The following is a 20107-nucleotide window of genomic DNA, read 5'->3' as shown; positions in this document are numbered from 1 at the left end:
GCTGATAATCACATCTGTTTCGAGCGGATCTCGCGTGATGTTGAAAATCGAATCACGATGCAGGCCAAAACTCACATATTAGTTCGCAAAATTATCTAGCAAGCTCGGTTACTAGGAAGCCTGCTTATCAGATATGACTAGTTTAAAAATCCGAGCGCACCCGGTGCATTTTGTAAAGCGAACTCACCTTATCATAATCAATGTGTAGAGTGATCGTATTACGGTTGCCTATGTGGTTCGTGAGTCGTATGCACATTTACTGGACACGGCGCAATCATCAGAAGTCAGAAACCGAACAAATGCTCGATCTACAGACGCTAAACAAACCATCGGTGGCGAGCTGATAATCACATCTGTTTCGGGCGGATCTTGCGTGATGTTAAAAATCGAATCACGATGCAGGCCAAAACTCACATATTAGTTCGCAAAATTATCTAGCAAGCTCGGTTACTAGGAAGACTGCTTATCAGATATGAGTAGTTTAAAAATCCGAGCGCACCCGGTGCATTTTGTAATGCGAACTCACCTTATCACGATCAATATGTGGAGTGATCGTATTACGGGCACCCATGTAGTTCGTGATTCGTATGCACATTTACTGGACACGGCGCAATCATCAGAAGTCAGAAACCGTACAAATGCTCGATCTACAGACGCTGAACAAACCATCGGTGGCGAGCTGATAATCACATCTGTTTCGGGCGGATCTTGCGTGATGTTAAAAATCGAATCACGATGCAGGCCAAAACTCACATATTAGTTCGCAAAATTATCTAGCAAGCTCGGTTACTAGGAAGACTGCTTATCAGATATGATTAGTTTAAAAATTCGAGCGCACCCGGTGCACTTTGTAATGCGAACTCACCTTATCATAATCAATGTGTGGAATGATCGTATTACGGGCGTCTATGTAGTTCGTGAGTCGTATGCACATTTACTGGACACGCCGCAATTATCAGAAGTCAGACACCGAACCAATGCTCGATCTACAGACGCTGAACGACGCGAGCTGATAATCACATCTGTTTAGGGCGGTCCTTGCGTAATGTGAAAAATCGAATCACGATGCAGGCCAAAACTCACACATTATTTCTCAAAATTATCTAGCGAGCTCGGTTACTAGGAAGCCAGCTTATCAGATATGACTAGTGTAAAAATCCGAGCGCACCCGGTGCATTTTGTATTGCGATTTCACCTTATCATAATCAATGTGTGAAATGATCGTATTACGGGCGCCTATGTAGTTCGTGAGTCGTATGCACATTTACTGGACACGGCGCAATCATCAGAAGCCAGCAACCGAACCAATGCTCGATCTACAGACGCTGAACAAACCATCGGTGGCGAGCTGATAATCACATCTGTTTCGGGCGGATCTTGCGTGATGTTAAAAATCGAATCACGATGCAGGCCAAAAGTCACATATTAGTTCGCAAAATTATCTAGCAAGCTCGGTTACTAGGAAGACTGCTTATCAGATATGAGTAGTTTAAAAATCCGAACGCACCCGGTGCATTTTGTAATGCGAACTCACCTTATCACGATCAATATGTGGAGTAATCGTATTACGGGCACCTATGTAGTTCGTGAGTCGTATGCACATTTACTGGACACGGCGCAATCATCAGAAGTCAGAAACCGAACAAATGCTCGATCTACAGACGCTGAACAAACCATCGATGGCGAGCTGATAATCACATTTGATTCGGGCGGATCTTGCGTGATGTTAAAAATCGAATCACGATGCAGGCTAAAACTCCAGTGGCGGCTTGTGACAATATCGGGTTGTGGGGCAAGGGCTGCAAGCTACTTTTTATTAAGATGACGTCACAAAGGCGTTTTCCAACGTAAACAAGTAACTTAATGATGGTACGGAAACATGAATTTGCCGGCAACAGTGATTTTAACGTATGTGCCACGAGAGGTCCGCCGGTGAGCTGTGACTTGAAGAGTGGTAACTGCGTAAACGGCGTACGGAACAAAGATTCAACACGGTTCATGTTCGCAGTAGACCTGGAAATGACTATAACTCGAGAGATAACGTAAGCCTAACTGGAAAGGTCAACGAGTTCGGACAGATACGCAATTGTTATCTCATAGATTGGGCCTGTCATATTGAATCCAAAACATCATTCTGAAGAACTAAGAATAGAAGCCTCGGAAATTCGGTCTCGGTACAGCATAGGAGATTTTGGCCTTGAAACTGGAGACCGTAACACGACAAATACGGCTTTATTACTGTCTATAGGTCTGCTGCGAAATCGCCTTTGGAAAATATATTACCGAGTAAATACGTGGATGAAAGCTTTAAACTTAGTACACTGTTACATGACATCATCGAGCAGTGGTCTCATGGCCCTTTTCGGTATGGTACACTGTCAAAATTAATGCGAACAGACCAACACCGAATTTTGCGTAAAATTGACTGAGGAATAGGCTGATCAAGTGATCGGCTGTTAGCCGCCATCGAAAACTAAATAGCTATCGCGCTTGACAGCAGGGGGTAGTGAGCAAATGGCTTGAAGGCCACAATTTCACGGTGAAATTGACATTGGAGAATATAATATCAAAGTAAATATTTGAATGCAAACTGATAATGATATCATCATCTCAGTTAACGTTACCGCAGATACACTGGCTTTTGCGTGAAATCCGCAATGCGTTGTATGCTAAAGTGTCAGATCGGAGCACATCTCTACCATACTCGACCTTGATAACGAAATTACTGCCCTAATCACTGAGTGTCAACCTTGAGACTTGGCACAGCGTTCGATACTAAAACCAAGACATACCGTGCAAAAGCTTATGACGGATCTAGGTAAGGAGCATCGTTAAAATCAATATATACCAATACCGGCTTTGCGTAGGCCTATATTCTGTTAGCGATAAATGACGAGTCAGCTGTCACTCGAATTAGGAAACGAAATTACCACTAACACAGTTCAGTGACAAACTTGAAACTTGGTACAGCGTTCGATACTAACATTAAGACTTACCGTGCCAAATTTCATAACCGATCTCAGTATTGAACATCGTCAAAATCAATGGATACCAATACCGGCTTTTGAGTAAAATCTGTTTGCGATACGTGACGGATCAGCACACACTCAACTTTGGAAACGGAATTACTACCCTAAACTTTAAGTAGAAACCCTGAAACTTGATGCAGTGTTAAATACCACCATCACGACATGACATACCAAATTTCAAGAGTTTTCATGGTGTGAAACACCATCAAAATCGACCTATACCAGCAAAGGTCGACTAAACGCATATTACGGTAATCGAGTTCAGATATAGATACGATTGTTGCATCACACCTTAGGGGCGACCAGGCATATTTGCCCCGGTTGCTCGGCCATTTTACGAATGGGAGAGAGTAAATCACTGTTTCTTTATTGTGCGCGGCTTTGAGAGAATAGACAGTGAAAGCTTGTTATGAGCGCTACCGGGGCATGCCCCGGCTAGGCATTCGCAAAGCGAAAACACGGAAGAGAATTCGATTTTCGCAGAGACTTCGCTATATATGGGCATTTACAAGCGAAAGGACAAGAAGAATACGATTTTCGCTGTGATTTCGGTATATATAGATTGGTGTGCGTCTATAAATGGTAAAGAAGTGTTATTGAACAGAATATTAGGTGGGGGCAATGCCCCAGTTGCCCTATAGGACGAGCCGCCACTGCAAAACTCACATATTAGTTCGCAAAATTATCTAGCAAGCTCGGTTACTAGGAAGCCTGCTTATCAGATATGATTAGTTTAAAAATCCGAGCGCACCCGGTGCATTTTGTAATGCGAACTCACCTTATCATAATCAATGTGTGGAGTGATCGTATTACGGGCGTCTATGTAGTTCGTGAGTCGTATGCACATTTACTGGACACGCCGCAATCATCAGAAGTCAGACACCGAACCAATGCTCGATCTACAGACGCTGAACAAACCATCGGTGGCGAGCTGATAACCACATCTGTTTCGGGCGGATATTGCGTGATGTTAAAAATCGAATCACGATGCAGGCCAAAACTCACATATTAGTTCGCAAAATTATCTAGCAAGCTCGGTTACTAGGAAGACTGCTTATCAGATATGAGTAGTTTAAAAATCCGAGCGCACCCGGTGCATTTTGTAATGCGAACTCACCTTATCACGATCAATATGTGGAGTGATCGTATTACGGGCACCTATTTAGTTCGTGATTCGTATGCACATTTACTGGACACAGCGCAATCATCAGAAGTCAGAAACCGTACAAATGCTCGATCTACAGACGCTGTACAAACCATCGGTGGCGAGCTGATAACCACATCTGTTTTGTGCGGATCTTGCGTGATGTTAAAAATTGAATCACGATGCAGGCCAAAAATCACACATTATTTCTCAAAATGATCTAGCATTCTCGGTTACTAGGAAGCCAGCTTATCAGATATGACTAGTTTGAAAATCCGAGCGCACCCGGTCCATTTTGCAATGCGAACTCACCTTATCACGATCAATATGTGGAGTGATCGTATTACGGGCACCTATGTAGTTCGTGAGTCGTATGCACATTTACTGGACACAGCGCAATCATCAGAAGTCAGAAACCGTACAAATGCTCGATCTACAGACGCTGAACAAACCATCGGTGGCGAGCTAATAATCACATCTGTTTCGGGCGGATCTTGCGTGATGTTAAAAATCGAATCACGATGCAGGCCAAAACTCACATATTAGTTCGCAAAATTATCTAGCAAGCTCGGTTAATAGGAAGACTGCTTATCAGATATGAGTAGTTTAAAAATCCGAGCGCGCCCGGTGCATTTTGTAATGCGAACTTCCTTATCACGATCAATATGTGGAGTGATCGTATTACGGGCACCTATGTAGTTCGTGAGTAGTATGCACATTTACTGGACACGCCGCAATCATCAGAAGTCAGACACCGAACCAATGCTCGATCTACAGACGCTGAACGATGCGAGCTGATAATCACATCTGTTTACGGCGGTCCTTCCGTAATGTTCAAAATTGAATAACGATGCAGGCCAAAAATCACACATTATTTCTCAAAATTATCTAGCAAGCTCGGTTACCAGGAAGCCAGCTTATCAGATATGACTAGTTCGAAAATCCGAGCGCACCTGGTCCATTTTGTAATGCGAACAAACCTTATCCATATCAATATGTTGAGTGATCGTATTACGGGCGTCTATGTAGTTCGTGAGTCGTATGCACATTTACTGGACACGCCGCAATCATCAGAAGTCAGACACCGAACCAATGCTCGATCTACAGACGCTGAACAAACCATCGGTGGCGAGCTGATGATCACATCTGTTTCGGGCGGATCTTGCGTGATGATAAAAATCGAATCACGATGCAGGCCAAAACTCACATATTAGTTCGCAAAATTATCTAGCAGGCTCGGTTACTAGGAAGCCTGCTTATCAGATATGATTAGTTTAAAAATCCGAGCGCACCCCGTGCATTTTGTAATGCGAACTCACCTTATCACGATCAATATGTGGAGTGATCGTATTACGGGCACCTATGTAGTTCGTGAGTCGTATGCACATTTACTGGACACGGCACAATCATCAGAAGTCAGAAACCGAACATATGCTCGATCCACAGACGCTGAACAAACCATCGGTGGCGAGCTGATAATCACATCTGTTTCGGGCGGATCTTGCGTGATGTTAAATATCGAATCACGATGCAGGCCAAAACTCACATATTAGTTCGCAAAATTATCTAGCAAGCTCGGTTACTAGGAAGCCTGCTTATCAGATATGACTAGTTTAAAAATCCGAGCGCACCCGGTGCATTTTGTAAAGCGAACTCACCTTATCATAATCAATGTGTAGAGTGATTGTATTACGGTTGCCTATGTAGTTCGTGAGTCGTATGCACATTTAATGGACACGGCGCAATCATCAGAAGTCAGAAACCGAACAAATGCTCGATCAACAGACGCTAAACAAACTATCGGTGGCGAGCTGATAATCACATCTGTTTCGGGCGGATCTTGCGTGATGTTAAAAATCGAATCACGATGCAGGCCAAAAGTCACATATTAGTTCGCAAAATTATCTAGCAAGCTCGGTTACTAGGAAGACTGCTTATCAGATATGAGTAGTTTAAAAATCCGAGCGCACCCGGTGCATTTTGTAATGCGAACTCACCTTATCACGATCAATATGTGGAGTGATCGTATTACGGGCACCTATGTAGTTCGTGATTCGTATGCACATTTACTGGACACGGCGCAATCATCAGAAGTCAGAAACCGAACAAATGCTCGATCTACAGACGCTGAACAAACCATCGGTGGCGAGCTGATAATCACATCTGTTTCGGGCGGATCTTGCATGACGTTAAAAATCGAATCACGATGCAGGCCAAAACTCACATATTAGTTCGCAAAATTATCTAACAAGCTCGGTTACTAGGAAGCCTGCTTATCAGATATGATTAGTTTAAAAATTCGAGCGCACCCGGTGCATTTTGTAATGCGAACTCACCTTATCATAATCAATGTGTTGAATGATCGTATTACGGGCGTCTATGTAGTTCGTGAGTCGTATGCACATTTACTGGACACGCCGCAATCATCAGAAGTCAGACACCGAACCAATGCTCGATCTACAGACGCTGAACAAATAATCGGTGGCGAGCTGATAATCACATCTGTTTCGGGCGGATCTTGCATGATGTTAAAAATCGAATCACGATGCAAGCCAAAACTCACATACTAGTTCGCAAAATTATCTAGCAAGCTCGGTTAATAGGAAGACTGCTTATCAGATATGAGTAGTTTAAAAATCCGAGCGCACACGGTGCATTTTGTAATGCGAACTCACCTTATCACGATCAATATGTGGAGTGATCGTATTACGGGCACCTATGTAGTTCGTGATTCGTATGCACATTTACTGGACACGGCGCAATCATCAGAAGTCAGATACCGAACAAATGCTCGATCTACAGACGCTGAACGATGCGAGCTGATAATCACATCTGTTTACGGCGGTCCTTCCGTAATGTTCAAAATTGAATAACGATGCAGGCCAAAAATCACACATTATTTCTCAAAATTATCTAGCAAGCTCGGTTACCAGGAAGCCAGCTTATCAGATATGACTAGTTCGAAAATCCGAGCGCACCTGGTCCATTTTGTAATGCGAACAAACCTTATCCATATCAATATGTTGAGTGATCGTATTACGGGCGTCTATGTAGTTCGTGAGTCGTATGCACATTTACTGGACACGCCGCAATCATCAGAAGTCAGACACCGAACCAATGCTCGATCTACAGACGCTGAACAAACCATCGGTGGCGAGCTGATGATCACATCTGTTTCGGGCGGATCTTGCGTGATGTTAAAAATCGAATCACGATGCAGGCCAAAACTCACATATTAGTTCGCAAAATTATCTAGCAGGCTCGGTTACTAGGAAGCCTGCTTATCAGATATGATTAGTTTAAAAATCCGAGCGCACCCCGTGCATTTTGTAATGCGAACTCACCTTATCACGATCAATATGTGGAGTGATCGTATTACGGGCACCTATGTAGTTCGTGAGTCGTCTGCACATTTACTGGACACGGCACAATCATCAGAAGTCAGAAACCGAACATATGCTCGATCCACAGACGCTGAACAAACCATCGGTGGCGAGCTGATAATCACATCTGTTTCGGGCGGATCTTGCGTGATGTTAAATATCGAATCACGATGCAGGCCAAAACTCACATATTAGTTCGCAAAATTATCTAGCAAGCTCGGTTACTAGGAAGCCTGCTTATCAGATATGACTAGTTTAAAAATCCGAGCGCACCCGGTGCATTTTGTAAAGCGAACTCACCTTATCATAATCAATGTGTAGAGTGATTGTATTACGGTTGCCTATGTAGTTCGTGAGTCGTATGCACATTTAATGGACACGGCGCAATCATCAGAAGTCAGAAACCGAACAAATGCTCGATCAACAGACGCTAAACAAACTATCGGTGGCGAGCTGATAATCACATCTGTTTCGGGCGGATCTTGCGTGATGTTAAAAATCGAATCACGATGCAGGCCAAAACTCACATATTAGTTCGCAAAATTATCTAGCAAGCTCGGTTACTAGGAAGACTGCTTATCAGATATGAGTAGTTTAAAAATCCGAGCGCACCCGGTGCATTTTGTAATGCGAACTCACCTTATCACGATCAATATGTGGAGTGATCGTATTACGGGCACCTATGTAGTTCGTGATTCGTATGCACATTTACTGGACACGGCGCAATCATCAGAAGTCAGAAACCGAACAAATGCTCGATCTACAGACGCTGAACAAACCATCGGTGGCGAGCTGATAATCACATCTGTTTCGGGCGGATCTTGCATGACGTTAAAAATCGAATCACGATGCAGGCCAAAACTCACATATTAGTTCGCAAAATTATCTAACAAGCTCGGTTACTAGGAAGCCTGCTTATCAGATATGATTAGTTTAAAAATTCGAGCGCACCCGGTGCATTTTGTAATGCGAACTCACCTTATCATAATCAATGTGTTGAATGATCGTATTACGGGCGTCTATGTAGTTCGTGAGTCGTATGCACATTTACTGGACACGCCGCAATCATCAGAAGTCAGACACCGAACCAATGCTCGATCTACAGACGCTGAACAAATAATCGGTGGCGAGCTGATAATCACATCTGTTTCGGGCGGATCTTGCATGATGTTAAAAATCGAATCACGATGCAAGCCAAAACTCACATATTAGTTCGCAAAATTATCTAGCAAGCTCGGTTACTAGGAAGACTGCTTATCAGATATGAGTAGTTTAAAAATCCGAGCGCACACGGTGCATTTTGTAATGCGAACTCACCTTATCACGATCAATATGTGGAGTGATCGTATTACGGGCACCTATGTAGTTCGTGATTCGTATGCACATTTACTGGACACGGCGCAATCATCAGAAGTCAGAAACCGAACAAATGCTCGATCTACAGACGCTGAACAAACCATCGGTGGCGAGCTGATAATCACATCTGTTTCGGGCGGATCTTGCATGATGTTAAAAATCGAATCACGATGCAGGCCAAAACTCACATATTAGTTCGCAAAATTATCTAGCAAGCTCGGTTACTAGGAAGCCTGCTTATCAGATATGATTAGTTTAAAAATCCGAACGCACCCGGTGCATTTTGTAATGCGAACTCACCTTATCACGATCAATATGTGGAGTGATCGTATTACGGGCACCTATGTAGTTCGTGAGTCGTATGCACATTTACTGGACACGGCGCAATCATCAGAAGTCAGAAACCGAACAAATGCTCGATCTACAGACGCTGAACAAACCATCGATGGCGAGCTGATAATCACATTTGATTCGGGCGGATCTTGCGTGATGTTAAAAATCGAATCACGATGCAGGCTAAAACTCCAGTGGCGGCTTGTGACAATATCGGGTTGTGGGGCAAGGGCTGCAAGCTACTTTTTATTAAGATGACGTCACAAAGGCGTTTTCCAACGTAAACAAGTAACTTAATGATGGTACGGAAACATGAATTTGCCGGCAACAGTGATTTTAACGTATGTGCCACGAGAGGTCCGCCGGTGAGCTGTGACTTGAAGAGTGGTAACTGCGTAAACGGCGTACGGAACAAAGATTCAACACGGTTCATGTTCGCACTAGACCTGGAAATGACTATAACTCGAGAGATAACGTAAGCCTAACTGGAAAGGTCAACGAGTTCGGACAGATACGCAATTGTTATCTCATAGATTGGGCCTGTCATATTGAATCCAAAACATCATTCTGAAGAACTAAGAATAGAAGCCTCGGAAATTCGGTCTCGGTACAGCATAGGAGATTTTGGCCTTGAAACTGGAGACCGTAACACGACACATACGGCTTTATTACTGTCTATAGGTCTGCTGCGAAATCGCCTTTGGAAAATATATTACCGAGTAAATACGTGGATGAAAGCTTTAAACTTAGTACACTGTTACATGACATCATCGAGCAGTGGTCTCATGGCCCTTTTCGGTATGGTACACTGTCAAAATTAATGCGAACAGACCAACACCGAATTTTGCGTAAAATTGACTGAGGAATAGGCTGATCAAGTGATCGGCTGTTAGCCGCCATCGAAAACTAAATAGCTATCGCGCTTGACAGCAGGGGGTAGTGAGCAAATGGCTTGAAGGCCACAATTTCACGGTGAAATTGACATTGGAGAATATAATATCAAAGTAAATATTTGAATGCAAACTGATAATGATATCATCATCTCAGTTAACGTTACCGCAGATACACTGGCTTTTGCGTGAAATCCGCAATGCGTTGTATGCTAAAGTGTCAGATCGGAGCACATCTCTACCATACTCGACCTTGATAACGAAATTACTGCCCTAATCACTGAGTGTCAACCTTGAGACTTGGCACAGCGTTCGATACTAAAACCAAGACATACCGTGCAAAAGCTTATGACGGATCTAGGTAAGGAGCATCGTTAAAATCAATATATACCAATACCGGCTTTGCGTAGGCCTATATTCTGTTAGCGATAAATGACGAGTCAGCTGTCACTCGAATTAGGAAACGAAATTACCACTAACACAGTTCAGTGACAAACTTGAAACTTGGTACAGCGTTCGATACTAACATTAAGACTTACCGTGCCAAATTTCATAACCGATCTCAGTATTGAACATCGTCAAAATCAATGGATACCAATACCGGCTTTTGAGTAAAATCTGTTTGCGATACGTGACGGATCAGCACACACTCAACTTTGGAAACGGAATTACTACCCTAAACTTTAAGTAGAAACCCTGAAACTTGATGCAGTGTTAAATACCACCATCACGACATGACATACCAAATTTCAAGAGTTTTCATGGTGTGAAACACCATCAAAATCGACCTATACCAGCAAAGGTCGACTAAACGCATATTACGGTAATCGAGTTCAGATATAGATACGATTGTTGCATCACACCTTAGGGGCGACCAGGCATATTTGCCCCGGTTGCTCGGCCATTTTACGAATGGGAGAGAGTAAATCACTGTTTCTTTATTGTGCGCGGCTTTGAGAGAATAGACAGTGAAAGCTTGTTATGAGCGCTACCGGGGCATGCCCCGGCTAGGCATTCGCAAAGCGAAAACACGGAAGAGAATTCGATTTTCGCAGAGACTTCGCTATATATGGGCATTTACAAGCGAAAGGACAAGAAGAATACGATTTTCGCTGTGATTTCGGTATATATAGATTGGTGTGCGTCTATAAATGGTAAAGAAGTGTTATTGAACAGAATATTAGGTGGGGGCAATGCCCCAGTTGCCCTATAGGACGAGCCGCCACTGCAAAACTCACATATTAGTTCGCAAAATTATCTAGCAAGCTCGGTTACTAGGAAGCCTGCTTATCAGATATGATTAGTTTAAAAATCCGAGCGCACCCGGTGCATTTTGTAATGCGAACTCACCTTATCATAATCAATGTGTGGAGTGATCGTATTACGGGCGTCTATGTAGTTCGTGAGTCGTATGCACATTTACTGGACACGCCGCAATCATCAGAAGTCAGACACCGAACCAATGCTCGATCTACAGACGCTGAACAAACCATCGGTGGCGAGCTGATAACCACATCTGTTTCGGGCGGATATTGCGTGATGTTAAAAATCGAATCACGATGCAGGCCAAAACTCACATATTAGTTCGCAAAATTATCTAGCAAGCTCGGTTACTAGGAAGCCTGCTTATCAGATATGACTAATTTAAAAATCCGAGCGCACCCGGTGCATTTTGTAATGCGTATGTGTGTTTTTGCGGCTCTCCGGATAACCAGACCATTGTCGGCCCCTCTCTCAAGACATAGGGACCGCCTCCGGCCTGGGTTTTTTTAATATGTTACTTTCAAACCAAGGTAATTGCGTTGAAATTAATTTAACTATTTCCTTCTCTCTTTTGATTTACAGTGGTTGCTCAAGATTTTGCATACCTTAAAGCAACCAAATACTCTAATATCTCTGGTGGTTAAAGGGAGGCAGTATTTCCATTTGCGTTGCAAACACTGACCAGCCGTCGCGAGTGGTTGGGGGGATTTTGCATGACTCCTCCTTTGCATGACTCCTCCCTCCTCCCCTGAAGGGATTTTTTTCCTTTTCTTTCTTTAGATGGTGTTTGGATTGACCAAACTTTAGTTTCAACCCAAATTACCAAAGTAATTTACTTTTCTTCTTATTTTTTCTCAGTCTTTGTTGCGTGTATTGGGCTTCATGTTATGCCCAATTTTTCTACCAGATCTTTTATTTCCACGTCCGGTTCGTCTAGTATTTTTATTCTTTGCAGGAGCGTGCCACACGTTTTTTTGACGACTTCCGTCACTACATCTTGTATATTTTTTGGTTTTTTATCCCCGTATTCCAGTTCTATTCGGTTTTGAATTATTTTTTGCTTGTAAATGGCCGAGCGCGCCGGTGCATTTTGTAAAGCGAACTCACCTTATCATAATCAATGTGTAGAGTGATCGTATTACGGTTGCCTATGTAGTTCGTGAGTCGTATGCACATTTAATGGACACGGCGCAATCATCAGAAGTCAGAAACCGAACAAATGCTCGATCAACAGACGCTAAACAAACCATCGGTGGCGAGCTGATAATCACATCTGTTTCGGGCGGATCTTGCGTGATGTTAAAAATCGAATCACGATGCAGGCCAAAACTCACATATTAGTTCGCAAAATTATCTAGCAAGCTCGGTTACTAGGAAGACTGCTTATCAGATATGATTAGTTTAAAAATTCGAGCGCACCCGGTGCACTTTGTAATGCGAACTCACCTTATCATAATCAATGTGTGGAATGATCGTATTACGGGCGTCTATGTAGTTCGTGAGTCGTATGCACATTTACTGGACACGCCGCAATTGTCAGAAGTCAGACACCGAACCAATGCTCGATCTACAGACGCTGAACGACGCGAGCTGATAATCACATCTGTTTAGGCGGTCCTTGCGTAATGTGAAAAATCGAATCACGATGCAGGCCAAAACTCACACATTATTTCTCAAAATTATCTAGCGAGCTCGGTTACTAGGAAGCCAGCTTATCAGATATGACTAGTGTAAAAATCCGAGCGCACCCGGTCAATTTTGTATTGCGATTTCACCTTATCATAATCAATGTGTGAAATGATCGTATTACGGGCGCCTATGTAGTTCGTGAGTCGTATGCACATTTACTGGACACGGCGCAATCATCAGAAGCCAGCAACCGAACTAATGCTCGATCTACAGACGCTGAACAAACCATCGGTGGCGAGCTGATAATCACATCTGTTTCGGGCGGATCTTGCGTGATGTTAAAAATCGAATCACGATGCAGGCCAAAAGTCACATATTAGTTCGCAAAATTATCTAGCAAGCTCGGTTACTAGGAAGACTGCTTATCAGATATGAGTAGTTTAAAAATCCGAACGCACCCGGTGCATTTTGTAATGCGAACTCACCTTATCACGATCAATATGTGGAGTGATCGTATTACGGGCACCTATGTAGTTCGTGAGTCGTATGCACATTTACTGGACACGGCGCAATCATCAGAAGTCAGAAACCGAACAAATGCTCGATCTACAGACGCTGAACAAACCATCGATGGCGAGCTGATAATCACATTTGATTCGGGCGGATCTTGCGTGATGTTAAAAATCGAATCACGATGCAGGCTAAAACTCCAGTGGCGGCTTGTGACAATATCGGGTTGTGGGGCAAGGGCTGCAAGCTACTTTTTATTAAGATGACGTCACAAAGGCGTTTTCCAACGTAAACAAGTAACTTAATGATGGTACGGAAACATGAATTTGCCGGCAACAGTGATTTTAACGTATGTGCCACGAGAGGTCCGCCGGTGAGCTGTGACTTGAAGAGTGGTAACTGCGTAAACGGCGTACGGAACAAAGATTCAACAGGGTTCATGTTCGCACTAGACCTGGAAATGACTATAACTCGAGAGATAACGTAAGCCTAACTGGAAAGGTCAACGAGTTCGGACAGATACGCAATTGTTATCTCATAGATTGGGCCTGTCATATTGAATCCAAAACATCATTCTGAAGAACTAAGAATAGAAGCCTCGGAAATTCGGTCTCGGTACAGCATAGGAGATTTTGGCCTTGAAACTGGAGACCGTAACACGACACATACGGCTTTATTACTGTCTATAGGTCTGCTGCGAAATCGCCTTTGGAAAATATATTACCGAGTAAATACGTGGATGAAAGCTTTAAACTTAGTACACTGTTACATGACATCATCGAGCAGTGGTCTCATGGCCCTTTTCGGTATGGTACACTGTCAAAATTAATGCGAACAGACCAACACCGAATTTTGCGTAAAATTGACTGAGGAATAGGCTGATCAAGTGATCGGCTGTTAGCCGCCATCGAAAACTAAATAGCTATCGCGCTTGACAGCAGGGGGTAGTGAGCAAATGGCTTGAAGGCCACAATTTCACGGTGAAATTGACATTGGAGAATATAATATCAAAGTAAATATTTGAATGCAAACTGATAATGATATCATCATCTCAGTTAACGTTACCGCAGATACACTGGCTTTTGCGTGAAATCCGCAATGCGTTGTATGATAAAGTGTCAGATCGGAGCACATCTCTACCATACTCGACCTTGATAACGAAATTACTGCCCTAATCACTGAGTGTCAACCTTGAGACTTGGCACAGCGTTCGATACTAAAACCAAGACATACCGTGCAAAAGCTCATGACGGATCTAGGCAAGGAGCATCGTTAAAATCAATATATACCAATACCGGCTTTGCGTAGGCCTATATTCTGTTAGCGATAAATGACGAGTCAGCTGTCACTCGAATTAGGAAACGAAATTACCACTAACACAGTTCAGTGACAAACTTGAAACTTGGTACAGCGTTCGATACTAACATTAAGACTTACCGTGCCAAATTTCATAACCGATCTCAGTATTGAACATCGTCAAAATCAATGGATACCTATACCGCCTTTTGAGTAAAATCTGTTTGCGATACGTGACGGATCAGCACACACTCAACTTTGGAAACGGAATTACTACCCTAAACTTTAAGTAGAAACCCTGAAACTTGATGCAGTGTTAAATACCACCATCACGACATGACATACCAAATTTCAAGAGTTTTCATGGTGTGAAACACCATCAAAATCGACCTATACCAGCAAAGGTCGACTAAACGCATATTACGGTAATCGAGTTCAGATATAGATACGATTGTTGCATCACACCTTAGGGGCGACCAGGCATATTTGCCCCGGTTGCTCGGCCATTTTACGAATGGGAGAGAGTAAATCACTGTTTCTTTATTGTGCGCGGCTTTGAGAGAATAGACAGTGAAAGCTTGTTATGAGCGCTACCGGGGCATGCCCCGGCTAGGCATTCGCAAAGCGAAAACACGGAAGAGAATTCGATTTTCGCAGAGACTTCGCTATATATGGGCATTTACAAGCGAAAGGACAAGAAGAATACGATTTTCGCTGTGATTTCGGTATATATAGATTGGTGTGCGTCTATAAATGGTAAAGAAGTGTTATTGAACAGAATATTAGGTGGGGGCAATGCCCCAGTTGCCCTATAGGACGAGCCGCCACTGCAAAACTCACATATTAGTTCGCAAAATTATCTAGCAAGCTCGGTTACTAGGAAGCCTGCTTATCAGATATGATTAGTTTAAAAATCCGAGCGCACCCGGTGCATTTTGTAATGCGAACTCACCTTATCATAATCAATGTGTGGAGTGATCGTATTACGGGCGTCTATGTAGTTCGTGAGTCGTATGCACATTTACTGGACACGCCGCAATCATCAGAAGTCAGACACCGAACCAATGCTCGATCTACAGACGCTGAACAAACCATCGGTGGCGAGCTGATAACCACATCTGTTTCGGGCGGATATTGCGTGATGTTAAAAATCGAATCACGATGCAGGCCAAAACTCACATATTAGTTCGCAAAATTATCTAGCAAGCTCGGTTACTAGGAAGCCTGCTTATCAGATATGACTAATTTAAAAATCCGAGCGCACCCGGTGCATTTTGTAATGCGTATGTCTGTTTTTGCGGCTCTCCGGATAACCAGACCATTGTCGGCCCCTCTCTCAAGACATAGGGACCGCCTCCGGCCTGGGTTTTTTTAATATGTTACTTTCAAACCAAGGTAATTGCGTTGAAATTAATTTAACTATTTCCTTCTCTCTTTTGATTTACAGTGGTTGCTCAAGATTTTGCATACCTTAAAGCAACCAAATACTCTAATATCTCTGGTGGTTAAAGGGAGGCAGTATTTCCATTTGCGTTGCAAACACTGACCAGCCGTCGCGAGTGGTTGGGGGGATTTTGCATGACTCCTCCTTTGCATGACTCCTCCCTCCTCCCCTGAAGGGATTTTTTTCCTTTTCTTTCTTTAGATGGTGTTTGGATTGACCAAACTTTAGTTTCAACCCAAATTACCAAAGTAATTTACTTTTCTTCTTATTTTTTCTCAGTCTTTGTTGCGTGTATTGGGCTTCATGTTATGCCCAATTTTTCTGCCAGATCTTTTATTTCCACGTCCGGTTCGTCTAGTATTTTTATTCTTTGCAGGAGCGTGCCACACGTTTTTTTGACGATTTCCGTCACTACATCTTGTATATTTTTTGGTTTTTTATCCCCGTATTCCAGTTCTATTCGGTTTTGAATTATTTTTTGCTTGTAAATGGCCGAGCGCGCCGGTGCATTTTGTAAAGCGAACTCACCTTATCATAATCAATGTGTAGAGTGATCGTATTACGGTTGCCTATGTAGTTCGTGAGTCGTATGCACATTTAATGGACACGGCGCAATCATCAGAAGTCAGAAACCGAACAAATGCTCGATCAACAGACGCTAAACAAACCATCGGTGGCGAGCTGATAATCACATCTGTTTCGGGCGGATCTTGCGTGATGTTAAAAATCGAATCACGATGTAGGCCAAAACTCACATATTAGTTCGCAAAATTATCTAGCAAGCTCGGTTACTAGGAAGACTGCTTATCAGATATGATTAGTTTAAAAATTCGAGCGCACCCGGTGCACTTTGTAATGCGAACTCACCTTATCATAATCAATGTGTGGAATGATCGTATTACGGGCGTCTATGTAGTTCGTGAGTCGTATGCACATTTACTGGACACGCCGCAATTATCAGAAGTCAGACACCGAACCAATGCTCGATCTACAGACGCTGAACGACGCGAGCTGATAATCACATCTGTTTAGGGCGGTCCTTGCGTAATGTGAAAAATCGAATCACGATGCAGGCCAAAACTCACACATTATTTCTCAAAATTATCTAGCGAGCTCGGTTACTAGGAAGCCAGCTTATCAGATATCACTAGTGTAAATATCCGAGCGCACCCGGTCAATTTTGTAATGCGAACTCACCTTAACACAATCAATATGTGGAGTCATCGTATTACATGCTCTTATGTAGTTCGCGAGTCGTATGCACATTTACTGGACACGGCGCAATCATCAGAAGCCAGCAACCGAACCAATGCTCGATCTACAGACGCTGAACGACGCGAGCTGATCATCACATCTGTTTAGGGCGGTCCTTGCGTGATGTGAAAAATCGAATCACGATGCAGGCCAAAACTCACACATTATTTCTCAAAATTATCTAGCAAGCTCGGTTACTAGGAAACCAGCTTATCAGATATGACAACTTTTAAAATCCGAGCGCACCCGGTGCATTTTGTATTGCGATTTCACCTTATCATAATCAATGTGTGAAATGATCGTATTACGGGCGCCTATGTAGTTCGTGAGTCGTATGCACATTTACTGGACACGGCGCAATCATCAGAAGCCAGCAACCGAACCAATGCTCGATCTACAGACGCTGAACAAACCATCGGTGGCGAGCTGATAATCACATCTGTTTCGGGCGGATCTTGCGTGATGTTAAAAATCGAATCACGATGCAGGCCAAAAGTCACATATTAGTTCGCAAAATTATCTAGCAAGCTCGGTTACTAGGAAGACTGCTTATCAGATATGAGTAGTTTAAAAATCCGAACGCACCCGGTGCATTTTGTAATGCGCACTCACCTTATCACGATCAATATGTGGAGTGATCGTATTACGGGCGTCTATGTAGTTCGTGAGTCGTATGCACATTTACTGGACACGCCGCAATTATCAGAAGTCAGACACCGAACCAATGCTCGATCTACAGACGCTGAACGACGCGAGCTGATTGATAATCACATCTGTTTAGGGCGGTCCTTGCGTAATGTGAAAAATCGAATCACGATGCAGGCCAAAACTCACACATTATTTCTCAAAATTATCTAGCGAGCTCGGTTACTAGGAAGCCAGCTTATCAGATATGACTAGTGTAAAAATCCGAGCGCACCCGGTCAATTTTGTAATGCGAACTCACCTTAACACAATCAATATTTGGAGTCATCGTATTACATGCTCTTATGTAGTTCGCGAGTCGTATGCACATTTACTGGACACGGCGCAATCATCAGAAGCCAGCAACCGAACCAATGCTCGATCTACAGACGCTGAACGACGCGAGCTGATCATCACATCTGTTTAGGGCGGTCCTTGCGTGATGTGAAAAATCGAATCACGATGCAGGCCAAAACTCACACATTATTTCTCAAAATTATCTAGCAAGCTCGGTTACTAGGAAACCAGCTTATCAGATATGACAACTTTTAAAATCCGAGCGCACCCGGTGCATTTTGTATTGCGATTTCACCTTATCATAATCAATGTGTGAAATGATCGTATTACGGGCGCCTATGTAGTTCGTGTGTCGTATGCACATTTACTGGACACGGCGCAATCATCAGAAGCCAGAAACCGAACCAATGCTCGATCTACAGACGCTGAACAAACCATCGATGGCGAGCTGATAATCACATCTGTTTCGGGCGGATCTTGCGTGATGTTAAAAATCGAATCACGATGCAGGCCAAAAGTCACATATTAGTTCGCAAAATTATCTAGCAAGCTCGGTTACTAGGAAGACTGCTTATCAGATATGAGTAGTTTAAGAATCCGAACGCACCCGGTGCATTTTGTAATGCGAACTCACCTTATCACGATCAATATGTGGAGTGATCGTATTACGGGCACCTATGTAGTTCGTGAGTCGTATGCACATTTACTGGACACGGCGCAATCATCAGAAGTCAGAAACCGAACAAATGCTCGATCTACAGACGCTGAACAAACCATCGATGGCGAGCTGATAATCACATTTGATTCGGGCGGATCTTGCGTGATGTTAAAAATCGAATCACGATGCAGGCTAAAACTCCAGTGGCGGCTTGTGACAATATCGGGTTGTGGGGCAAGGGCTGCAAGCTACTTTTTATTAAGATGACGTCACAAAGGCGTTTTCCAACGTAAACAAGTAACTTAATGATGGTACGGAAACATGAATTTGCCGGCAACAGTGATTTTAACGTATGTGCCACGAGAGGTCCGCCGGTGAGCTGTGACTTGAAGAGTGGTAACTGCGTAAACGGCGTACGGAACAAAGATTCAACACGGTTCATGTTCGCACTAGACCTGGAAATGACTATAACTCGAGAGATAACGTAAGCCTAACTGGAAAGGTCAACGAGTTCGGACAGATACGCAATTGTTATCTCATAGATTGGGCCTGTCATATTGAATCCAAAACATCATTCTGAAGAACTAAGAATAGAAGCCTCGGAAATTCGGTCTCGGTACAGCATAGGAGATTTTGGCCTTGAAACTGGAGACCGTAACACGACACATACGGCTTTATTACTGTCTATAGGTCTGCTGCGAAATCGCCTTTGGAAAATATATTACCGAGTAAATACGTGGATGAAAGCTTTAAACTTAGTACACTGTTACATGACATCATCGAGCAGTGGTCTCATGGCCCTTTTCGGTATGGTACACTGTCAAAATTAATGCGAACAGACCAACACCGAATTTTGCGTAAAATTGACTGAGGAATAGGCTGATCAAGTGATCGGCTGTTAGCCGCCATCGAAAACTAAATAGCTATCGCGCTTGAC

Source organism: Botryllus schlosseri, chromosome 12 (genome assembly GCF_051294905.1).
Source record: "Botryllus schlosseri isolate E-star chromosome 12, Bs_hap1, whole genome shotgun sequence".
NCBI lineage: Eukaryota > Metazoa > Chordata > Ascidiacea > Stolidobranchia > Styelidae > Botryllus > Botryllus schlosseri.
Note: the sequence above shows the minus strand (reverse complement) of the source record.